The sequence below is a fragment of the Eurypyga helias genome, unplaced genomic scaffold (assembly GCF_000690775.1).
Source record: "Eurypyga helias isolate BGI_N326 unplaced genomic scaffold, ASM69077v1 scaffold41494, whole genome shotgun sequence".
Classification (NCBI taxonomy): Eukaryota; Metazoa; Chordata; class Aves; order Eurypygiformes; family Eurypygidae; genus Eurypyga; species Eurypyga helias.
Genome location: NW_010245145.1, coordinates 1554 through 11095, shown reverse-complemented (window position 1 = coordinate 11095; position 9542 = coordinate 1554). Strand labels below are relative to the sequence as shown.

Here is a 9542-nt window from a genome sequence, read left to right as displayed (position 1 = left end):
TGTCAGCAGTAGTTATTTTGCTTTTTGCCTTTTTTTTTTTTAAGTACTTTGGCTCTTTCAGACTAAAAGGTTTATACAAACGTAAGGGAATATCACTTATATTTAATTTTTCTTTTTAAAAAAGCAACTGTTTTGTTGTTTCTCCTCCTATATGTTTCAACAGATAATTTATTTGCGTTTAAGTATGTTGGTTTGTCAGGAGTTGACATAGCCTTTGTTTTTCTTTCAGTCCATAAGAAAACAGGAGTGGACAGCTATCATACCCAACTCCCAGCTTATCGTCATCCCCTATCCCCATAACGTTCCTCGAAGGTAACGTCACGGTTTTGATTGGCACGTGACAAAATTACATCGCTGCGGAGCTTAAATTAGGTGTTATGCGTAGGGTTAAAAACGGTCGCTGGCACAGAAAGCCAGCTGAAGAACAGATGGCAGAGAGGGTCAGTTCTTAGATGTATCTGCCTCCATTGTGACTAGGCCAGATACTTCTCAGGTATTTACACAGACTCTTAGATCGTGCCCATAAACAATCAAACTCTGTTACCGGCTCATACAAACAACCAAAACGTATCACCAGCTCAACTCCTCTAAATAACAACATATTTGCTAGATTTATCAACATTCTTTTTGACAAATTACAAGCATGGTACTGATTGAAGCGAGCATTTTTGTTGCACCAAACTTGCAATTTCTGTCTAATTGCATATAAAAGCTTTAGTTCGGCCCTTCTGAGCACAGTATCTGCTGCCACAGGTATGACTGTTCTTCAAGTAAAGGTGAATGGTTGGTTACGCAAGAGCTTGAATAATGCCTCCACTTGCAATTAGAATGTTTATCCCAGAAAGAGAGCGTGTTTCTCTTTGCTGTTTGAGAAGACATTAGTCTCATATTCCAGCTGCTTTTTGCCGCTTGATCTACTAGTGAGGTCAGCTGCAGTTACCGTGCAGAAATGATTCTGACATCAGTTTCAGCGGTTAATTTTACTATAGGACAAATAACAGTTGAGAAGTGATGTGCCACTTGAGTTGCTCATTAACAACCACAGGAGTAACATCTGCCAGATGAAGAAAATTTACTTACAGTCTTGAGGTATTTAAAAGTGTGGGTTATGCAGGATTTTTTCTGCCGTTTTATCCTTCATCTGTTTTTGTCTTCCCACAAAGTAAGTTTACAGCCACTGCATAATAGCAGAGGATGGAATCCCCAGAAGAAATCAGATTTCACAGCAAACATTTCTTTCTGTATCTTTGTTAAAAACAACTCTACATTTGTTTGCTGAGAGGCTTCAGTACTGCCTCAGCATGGAGCCCCTTGCCGACAGCTTTCCCACGATGGGAAGCCTGGAGAGAACAAAAAGGGTGTTGGCTGAGCCTCAGGACCCCGCAACATTCGAGCAGTGTCTTCCAGAAGGGCTTGATTTTGTTGCTCTCCAGCATTCTCCAGCTGTAATCAACTGGTTCTGTTGCCTACAACTGGGGTTGTTCCTGGGTAAACTTCGGTCTGAGAGATGCCTAACCAGCTGCTGCTCTGGAGGAAACAGTCTATCTTACAGACTTATGTCACCCTGCTCTCCATCTCCCCAAGCCCCGGGCAGTTTTAGGGAAGCTTTTCCTACGTGTTGTACTTTGTGCTGGGCAGGGGTGGAAGTTAAAACTCCTAATGAGAAAGCAGTCAGTCTCTGAGGATATCCATAGCATTCCTGGAAAGTTAACACAGATATTGAATTTAGGCCTGGCATTACCTGACAGTAATTCTATTAAGCCACGTATTTCCAAGTAAACCCCATGAAGCTTCAGTCTCTAAGTACGGCCGCCAGTTTCCGTAGACCGAGTTGGTACCTGTCTTACACTAGCAGCTTCTTTTCATCTTTGTAAGTTAAATCTGTTTTCTGCTCCCTAATGAAAGGTATTAATCTTTCCTTGGATATTCTTCTTTCATATAGCTGGAGTGCCAAGCTGTATCTGACCCCAAGTAACATTGTGCTGCTAACAGCTATAGCCTTAATTGGTGTTTGCGTTTTCATCCTGGCAATAATTGGCATATTACACTGGCAGGAAAAGGTAAGCTTAATTATCTAAATTTTTTCTATATTTTCTATACTATTTAACACTTCCAGTATTTTACACTCTCGTACATTGGGGTTTTTTGAGTAGCTTTCTACAGTATCATTTCTGACACAGACTGCATTAATTCCCAAGAGGTGTTTATTATTAATTCAGTATTTACTGCAGGCTTAAAAACTGGCATTGTTTTTATTTAAGCACTAGGACACTTTAACAGGGAAATGAAGAGCAACATGCATAAGCTTTTGCCATTAAGCTGTTATTCCCAACTACGTAAGACTTTTTTTTTTTTTCATATCTAAGCTTTCTATTTTGCAGGGTTTTAAGGAACACTATTTTGGAAAATCGAACATAAACTCAGTGTACTTATCTTGAGTTCTGCTGGTAATCTGAAAATGAGGAAAACCTCTCTCTTTCTGTATCTGTCTTTGCTGATTGCACTGACATTAGCATTCCAGACTGTACAGGGAGTCAATCGTGTGCATATTGGCTGCTCTGCTCTGTGTGTCTGAATTATACATGCAGTGTATAGAAATCCATTGATTTAAAGAAGCATTTTGAAAGGGGCCTTTCATGTCACAAAAGAAGTGCATTCCCATTTTTCTTAACTATGCCCAGTTCACAATCATATCCAACTGGCAGGATTGCCAATAAATGCTACTACATACCCAAACCATAATCTTAGCTGTCAAAGAAAATTACTGCACATTTTGACATGGTAGAGCTGTTTGTTATTTTGTGCTTGTGGAAATAAAATGACCTTGTTAAGCATTCAGATGGGCTTTGCGCATGCCTCATATTTAAATGTTACTTGTCTGTCAATCTTCACTCTTCAAAACGTTAAATACAGTGTCCAAATATTAGTAAAGCTGGGAAGAAAATACAAAGCGAAGAAATACAAGGTTTATGATGACTGTCCTTCGGCGTGGCCTACTGCCCCAAGACAGCATCGCTAACTGGCAGCTAGGACTGTGCACTGGCGGGCTTTACCCGTCTCCAATACACCTTAAGCACCAAGAGTAGCAGAAACACAGACTTGGACTTGGGGATGGATTAACTACATATAATTCCATCTGGAGAAATGGAGACTAATGTCAACATTTAAAACAATTGTTCATCTAATTCATGTGTTGGAAGGTAAAGCAGCACTCAAAAGAGGCAGAAATACTTGGGAAAACAGTCTGTTTCTTAGACTACGGTACAAATGTTTGTTAGTTCCTATGATTTTCCAGTGCCCTCCTGTTGATTTTTACCTTCCCAATTTTTGGAGTGAATGGTTGACATACAGAACAGATAAGGCTACGTGACTGCGAGATAAAGTGCGGAGTTCCTTGTTGCTAAGCTTGCTCTTGGTTTACTGCCTCTTTCAGTAAGCCATTCATAAAAATACTCTTCTGCCTAAATGCCGTTTTCCCTTACAGATCTCTAGAGTACCTATAGTAAAGAAAGGAAGGGGAAATGGTACTGGCAGTTACAATCTCTTCTTTTCCCCCAGAGGATATATCTGTCTGTGAGCTGCAGTGCTTTATTCGGCAGTTAAAATAAACCATGTACGTTGACCTCTGCAGATAAGTAGGAGGAGGAGCCCTGTGTCTACAATAGTTCTTCCACAAGTATCGTACTGTTTAAACAGCTGTGGCAGCTAGGGGTAGTATGTTGCTCTGTTATGCCATAAATATTTAGGATCCGTTAAAAAAAACCCAAGGCTTTTAAATCTCAATTACTAGTTTTTAGTTTGGAGACATCAAATGAAAGAGAAGTTGAGGAAGAATTTACACTATTATTCATCTTAGAACAATACAGTCTGCTACGTTAGGTAAAGTCCTTGATATTCCTGGATTCTGGGTCTTTACAACTTGCTTTGTGGTCTTAAGGCTAGTCCTGAGCACTACACACTGATGATAATACTGCTAGAGAGGTTCGGATGGATTCACCAGGGTAACAGTTACTGTCAGATTTGAAGCAGTAATTTTTTCAGAAAGCATACACGAAATGGAGTGAAAATTGCTAAGTGAGACTATAAAATGGTGTGCAGTGTGAGAAGCATTTCCATGTAGGAAAGACTACGCCACTCCCTTCTTCCCACCCCATTTCTGACATTCAAAATATACTGACATTGGTGAAGTCCCTGCCAAAAAGCCAGACTGCCATACCTTGAAGTTCACCGACAGCTCTGCTGCTGGCACAGGATGCAGTGAAATCCACGGTCAGCCGAGCAGGGTTGCTATCGTACGTTAGCGTTGTGTGATAAGGAAATCTTTGGCCCCGCGCCAAAGCAGATGACAAACTTCCATGGCAGAACACATGCACTGATTTCTGCCAAAACTGTCATGTATATTTATCAACTGAGACACAAATCTGAGTGCCCCCACAACAGCATGCTGTAAAGGCTTTTCTTCATTTTCCTCATCAAAAAAAAAACCCCAAAGTCAGGCACAAGCAAACTAAAAACCATTTAAATCTGTTTTGCTAAATTATCTTATGCTAGGATTTACAGATACTGTCTGTCATGCAAAAACACTGTTTTTCTGGAGAAGTTCACACCGTGTGTTCACAAACCCTTTAATAAGTGCTTTCCCATTCCGTTACTGCTTCAGAGGAGGCCTGTGGGAGAGGGCGCGTGTCTACGCGTTGCACGGGTTGTAGGTGCAATTTAAGTGTGCTGCTTTTTTCCCAGCACCATCCAAACCAATCCATGTGTGTTCTGCATAAATAAGCAGGGCAATGCATCCTACTTCATGTTTTCCTCACACAAACAAAAACATGGAATATTTTTAGACTCCTTGGTGTTAATTGTTGGTAACTGCCATCTTTTGTCTACGTTGGTATTTCGCAGATTTTTTAAAAGAATCTAATTTTAAATGTAATAGAGATGACATTTACAGCTAATCCAGAGTAATTTCATCTTGTATTTATAACGCAGACTGAATAAATGTACACCAGGAAACATTCTTCATTTTTTAAATACTCCTTTTTAAAAAGCATTGTTAGAAATTATGGGTCATAAATACTAAACCAGCTGAGCATCAACAGCAGAAGCCAATTTTCAGTAGATTATTGCTATTTCAAAGTGACATCATTTAAAAGCTAATTACTGGGGCTTTTACCAAGCTTTTTTTGCCTTTTGTCAAATGAGTGACATGGAAAAAATCAACCGTTCTCTGACATCTGACAGCTCCTTTCTGTAACCGCATTGCTCTAGATGCCGCAAAGTGTTGTTTTTATTATTATTTTTCAGAAAGCAGATGACAGAGAGAAGCGACAGGAGGCTCATCGGTTCCATTTTGATGCTATGTGACATGCCTTAATATTTATGATGGAGCTGCTACTCATTTGCTTAATTGAAATACTAAACTCTGATTTGTAAAGTGATTACCGCGAAAATACTGCCGGTGTGCTATTTGTAAATGTTGCATTATCTGGTATTTATTTGGAAAGTATTAAAATTAGACCTGAATGTCTCACAAGGCCTTTCAGTTAACAGACTGTATATAATAGCCCTTGGTCTTTATTTAACAGAACTGTACATTTATTTTTCTTAGTAAAGGGATCAGATTGCATGTACCGCTGTTTACGTGCCACCAGTTCGTTAGGAATATTGGCTAGAAAGAAGGCTGTGTAAACCAAGTGTAGCATTGCGGCGAGCAGAAGGCTTTGGGCCACTTGAATTGGTATTGTCACTTACACATTCCCCCAAGGAACCTGCATGTCTGAAAATGAAGCTGGAGCAGTCCCTCCGATGACCTGGTCACGAGTCATTTTGATTGTACTAAATGGTGCTCAACCTGAGGTATTCTGTGTTTTTCTTTATGTGCAGCAGTTAAAGAACGTAGGAACAGGAGGACTAGAAGAGCTCATCATGGGATAGATGCAGTATTCATGTGTGTTAGTTGTAGAGAGAAGGCAACGTGTTAAAAAATTAAAATCATAAAAATGTCTCATCATTACATAAGCTGCTTTTATAATTAAACTATAACCACATTTATTTTAGAAAGGCTAAAGCCATTATAAAAGTAACTTTTCTAAGAAGGATATGGCTTTTTTTTTGTTGTTGCTGGTTGGTTTTGTTTTTAAAGAAGCTAAAAGAAACATTTTGGATTGGAAGCGGAGTAAGGATCGACTTCCTGCATTTATTGCTGAGGGATGACATATACAAAGATTAAATTAAAGCTATAACAGGCCACTGAATAAGCAATGTACGTTATCGATGTACACCACTATGCTCGGATTTCATGAGGCTGTAAGAATTAGGTAAGACAAGTAGCTCAACTTTGTAAAACGGTGATAAGGTTATGGTTGTTCTGTGTACTTTGCATCCTGGAAGTCTCTAAAAATAATCATGCTTTTATTTAATAGCTATTCCTTAGTGATGTGGGTTTCCATAATTAATTGTGCATTTAAATCTGTCAGTTTGCATTCCTAATAAATACTGTTTGATAAACTAGAACACACTTTCTCAGCCAATTGCAGTGTTGGTCTTGTAGGCAGTCACCTCTGCTGCAGGTGCCTGCTCCGGTCTGGCTTTTGTCCTCTGTAACCTGCTGTCCTGTGACACTACCTGTGACTGTCGGCACAGCAGCAGAAACGAGAGCAGGTACAAAGCTTCACTGATTCTGCCCACCCTGAATCCCAGCCAAACCCTCGGTTACCATGGCAGTGCTGGACAGTGACCCATTCATACAGCAGCACCAAGCCAAAAATCAGAAAAGTACTGATAAGCTATGAAGCTTTATTAGATACTTCTAATGCGAACTGATCGGTCCAACAGAGGAGACTTTGATATTTCATTACTGTTACTATTCAAGATAGCGTATTTCCTCAATGCACACCTTCAATATTTCTTAGAGAGCCATGAAAAGGTAAGATTTTTTAGATAAGTGCTTACTCTATTGGACTTTTTAAAGCCCATTGATAGAATTTGCTCCCGACAGTAATAGGTTTCATAATTAAGAGGAAGCATACATCTTCTTTTTCAGGTGGTTGGGGAGTAAGGGTAAACGCATAATGCCACTGTGGCAGCAGAGTTGTCTGTAGCCCTCTATCACACCACAGTAAACACAGATTAGCCTCCTTACAAGTTTTTTTGGAAAAACAATTAGGAATTAAATAACCTCATGCTGACATTTAAGCTGCTGTCAGGTTAACAAAAGAAGGAACTCACTGTCTTTTGCTGTAAGGTATTTTGCATGCTCAGCAGTGCATCATTGCAGCACTTCACACACCATACACCATTACTTGTGCTTCAGTGGCTTTCGTAGGGTGAGGCTGACCACAGGTTCTAGCCACTCCTATGGCCGGGCTCACAACAGCACCTGCATACTGGTTTGAATTAAGGCATTAAATACTGCTAAAGCTCTTGTCAAAGGTTTCGTGTTGTACTTTTCCTATTCTGTAAGCATCAAAACTCTGTTTGGGTAAGGTTATTGCCCGAAGACCAGAAAGTTTAGGAAAGCAACATCAATTAGAAGATGTGGTTCCAGGTGATGATCACAGTGACTGAGAAGTGAGAAATAGCTCGAGCTCCATACGTTCTCAGAATGCATCCCCCGTAACACAGCCCGGGTGGGAAATGGTATTGGAAGGTTTCTTCAGCATGAAATCTCACCTATATAAAAATACTGTTGACACGCCAACAGACAGATGGCTTTTGAAATACCATCATTCTTTGCTCTCATCTTCCATGAGGCGCTTCAAAATGGCATCTTCCTACCCAATTTGTCGTTAAGGCACTATAATCATCCAACAAAAGAACCAGCTTTGCTGCTGCCAGTTAATAGGTGTATTCTGTATATATACAAATATATGGAGGAATCCCGTGATGAGGCCATCTTTCTTAGCAGACAGCTTCATTAAAAAACACGTGCTACAACTAACTGAAAAGTGATCACTGTAAATACCCTGAGCCAATTCAGGACTCTCATAACTACTTTCAAATAAATGACACCTAAGTGGCATGGGAGAAGTCGTAAGTTTCTACTATACTGCAAGCATCAGAGCGTAGTTTGGTTAAAACAAGGTAAAAGCGTTGACCATGACAGTTTTGAAGGTGTTAAAAAGCAAAAGATTTTTTTTTTAATCCAGAAAATAAAATTATGCTTAAAATAATCTCAAACTTTGCAAATAAGGAGTACTAATCCTTATTTTTACTAATTCAAGTTTTTTGACCAACGACCAAGTATGTCAAGGCACCAAGAGCAACAGAGAAGTTGAATCTGAAATAGTGCTATGCTGTTTCCATAGCCCTACTATCCATTCCTTTTTTTTATTATTTCCTTCATTTTGGGCACTAGTAAAACTGTCCTGAGCTGTCACTTTGAAAATGCTCAACCCCGTGGCACTGTTTTTGTAATTAATTCCTGTCTTCAATGAAAAAATGTGATCCCATCTATGATAACAATCCATATAAATTGTAAAATACATGCTAATGTTATTTTGAAATTCCTGAATTTCCCCACTTAGGCCGGAAAAGTTTGTAGTTACATTCTAATACTCAGATCTAACTATATTGCCTAGGGAATAGGGAAGGGCACAGTAAGCTTTCAGAAGACTGTCATATTCTCCATGGCTATTTGAAAGTTTGTAGTGCTCTTAACCCAGTAGTAAATAACAATTACACATATTTATGTGTGATTACAGATCATGTTACCACACTAAGAGGCAATTGCACTTTCTATCATTTTCTAATTAGAAATGCTATGTAAATAAGATTTATCAAATGCACCTAAATCCTATTGACAAACCCAGGTACATGAATTGTTAAAATGTAACTCCTAACTTCCTTTCATAATTATTCACTGTTGACATTTGTATTTTTGCAACCTATTTTAAAAACAATATCCAAATAGCCTCAAAGGTGGTAAAAAACCTGCTGGTCTAAAGCTATTTGTGATGTACAGTCTGCTACTCGAGAGCAGCAAATACTTGAGGTAATACTGAAATTAAAACTAGCAGAACAGCAAACCAGAGGAAGATTGAGGGAAGAACTGCTGGAGGAGGCCAAGCCAGTTCTAGTGGTAGAAATGGAAGGCTCTTCTTGCAGCAGAGCGCCGGTTGTCGCTCCCTCTTTACCTGTTCATGCAAGTATTTACCCACATCAAAATGAGCAGCCCTGGTGCATTCCGTGAGCTACTCCCACTCAAAAATAATCCCACTGATTCAATAAAACAGCACAACACCACACAACTGGCTGCCCAAAAGCCGTCTTCAACCCTTCTGAACTCCCAAACTCAAGTTAACTCCAGCTGCTGCGGGCTTGACCCGGTGGCACGACGTTTTCTGCCCTGCAAACTACCACTCTGCAGGCTCAGGAAACGGGAAGGGAAAGTTTCTTCAGACCTGCCACTAGCTTACTAGCTTATGTCTCAAAGCCTGCGTCTCCCACGATGACAGCTTGACACGGCCCTGGGAAGAGAACAGGGTGGGAAAGCTACCACACTTCCCCGCATGTGTAATAGCTCCGTTCAACCTTCCAATGGACAA

The 9542-nt window shown here is 39.8% G+C and overlaps 1 long non-coding RNA gene across 1 annotated transcript; it reads left to right on the top strand.

Annotated features, from left to right (window-relative positions):
- The first annotated feature begins 227 nt into the window (after window positions 1–227).
- LOC104508374 lies at window positions 228–5849 on the top strand. Its single transcript, XR_727874.1, has 3 exons — window positions 228–312; window positions 1943–2060; window positions 5302–5849. It is a non-coding gene; the product is annotated as an uncharacterized LOC104508374 (long non-coding RNA).
- Window positions 5850–9542: the final 3693 nt, after the last annotated feature.